At 33.9% G+C, this 2,287-nt stretch overlaps 1 long non-coding RNA gene across 1 annotated transcript; it reads left to right on the top strand.

Moving 5' to 3' along the window:
• Positions 1-289: 289 nt before the first annotated feature.
• On the top strand, positions 290-2,080 carry LOC112026489 (uncharacterized). The gene is made up of 3 exons (XR_010627949.1): positions 290-568; positions 766-876; positions 1,785-2,080. It is a non-coding gene; the product is annotated as an uncharacterized LOC112026489 (long non-coding RNA).
• Positions 2,081-2,287: the final 207 nt, after the last annotated feature.

The following is a 2,287-nucleotide window of genomic DNA, read 5'->3' as shown; positions in this document are numbered from 1 at the left end:
ATGACGTCACACAGTTCCCAACACGGTTGATAGTTAACGGAATAAATAATATATATTATCAAAAAAAAAAAAAAAAATACAGGGAAGACAAAGCTAAGCTAAAGCTAAGTTTTTTACGCGTAACCGCGTATTGAACTTTGTGAATTCCACATTGTTTTTTAAAGGCCCGTGTCCAAAATTCAACATTTTCAGTGAAAATTTTGACTGGGGCACAAGCTGGACCCTTTTTTAAATGTAGAAACCTTTTTGTGTTGTACCCTGTGAGGGTCCCACTGGATATTCCATTTGTGAACTTCGGATGATGAAAACACAAGTGGGACTGAATAATTGATGGATATGCTTTATTGCTGTGGTGGTCACCACCTGAAACTGCTCATCTTACTTATCTATCTAGTTTTGGATATGTTATACGTCAAGTTGGACAGAAATCTTGACATATGGGTCCCTCTCGTAGCTGAGAAGGCATGACGTTTTATGTAGGACTGAGTAAGGACCCGGCCCACCCGAAAACCCTACTCTGTCCTAGTTCTCTCTCCACCTCCCTCAGCTTTCCGCCTCTGTTCTCTGTGTAAGTCTTCAAGTTTGTGGCTTTGTGGCTAAAGCCTTCAAGTTTCAAAATTTTGTTTTTTTTATTTGCTTTCTGGGTTTACTCTCTCTTCACTCATTTTTTTTTCTTCATATATTCTATCCATTTTATCGTGTTTGTTGTGTTGTGCTGTGGCTCCTGTGGGTCTGAATTTGATTTAAAATTGTTGATTTACAAAGGGTGGAGGATCTGAGACAGAGGTGACTTGGGAGGACCAGCAGAACATTAACAAGTTTGGAAGATTAAACAACCGCTTTCACGAGCTTGAGGTTGAAATCAAAGTTGCCAAGGTATTGTTATGATATGGGTTTTGCTCCATTTTCTTATTTATTTATGATTTTAGCATACGAGGTTGTTAAAATAGGTTTGGATTAAACTTGATGTGCTTTCATTTTGTGTTTTTTTTTTAAATGGTTTGGACTGTCTTTATCTTTACTATTTTGGGAATAGAACATTGTCACTTTCTATTTGGAAATGTTAGTCACCGACTTTGTTGCATAATTTGAGGTGGGTTTCGAGAAATATTTAAAACCCAACTCTAAATTTTGGTTTAATCTTGATGGGTACTGGTTTTACTTTTTATTGTGATCTGGGATTTTAGTTATTGAGATTTTTGTGTCATTTTAGCTGGGTTTTGGATTGATTGTGTTTGAAACTTAAAATTTTGTTATTTTAAAATTGTTGCTTTGATTTGATATCAGACTGAAAGTTAAGAGGATTTGAGATTAGATTGTGATTGATGGCTTTGTGGAAATCACCCTGCTTTTTATAGCAGAAACTGGAATATGGTGAAAACTTGAATATTGTATTTGTGGTTTGGTGTTGGCATTGTGTTTTTCCTTTTCTAGAGAAAGTTTGGGGGAAGGAAAGCAATTGTAGTGATTACTTGTGTGCTTAGTCTTGAAAATCCTGAATGTATTTTATATTTGTTTTTGTAAATTGGCCTGATTTCCTAATCATTTACTTTAGTTACCTCTTCCTGTACAAAGAATGAACATGGGGTTGGTTTGTCCTTTTGCTCAATATGAAAGTTCATATTCATTTGATAAAGATATAGAATGTTGAATGATAAAGATATAGTATGCCATATCTTCTTTCACTAAGGTTTATTTCCCTTTCAGTTTCAATTGTGCAAAATCACTTTTATTAAGTTTTCCAAAAAAAAAGAAATCCTAATAATGTGAATGTTCTGTTGCAGTGGACTTTCCATCCGTTTATTTTGAAGAGCAAAAGGATCTATACAGTTTTAGTTTGGTGCAAGGTTCTAGCATTTTTAGTTGTAAGTGGCAGTTATATTAATTTATTCTTTTGTGTTGTCTATATTTTGATGGTAATGTAGGATCATTGCGTTATATGAGGAATGGTCAAATTAGATTTTTAGCATTGATAAGATAATCTTGTTATTCATAGTTGCATGACAATTGATCGTAATTTTGAATAGTCATTTAGTTAAATCTAAAGCAAAAGGATCGTAATATTGGAACTTAAAGCTCTCATCCCTGAAGCTTTGTAAAAATTAGTCATCTAATGAAACACTCACCTTGGAGAATGATCGATCGAATATTAAGTTTCTCCAAGGTGAGTGTTTCATCCAAGAATGAAACACTATATTAAGTTTCCCTGATTTAACATTCTATATCTCCAATGATAATGTTGAATGATCGAAAAATACATTCGATCGATCGAATGAAATAGTCATTT

This window comes from Quercus suber, unplaced genomic scaffold (assembly GCF_002906115.3).
Source record: "Quercus suber isolate HL8 unplaced genomic scaffold, Cork oak 2.0 scaffold_36, whole genome shotgun sequence".
Lineage (NCBI taxonomy): Eukaryota > Viridiplantae > Streptophyta > Magnoliopsida > Fagales > Fagaceae > Quercus > Quercus suber.
Note: the sequence above shows the minus strand (reverse complement) of the source record. Positions and strands in the feature narration are given on the sequence as shown.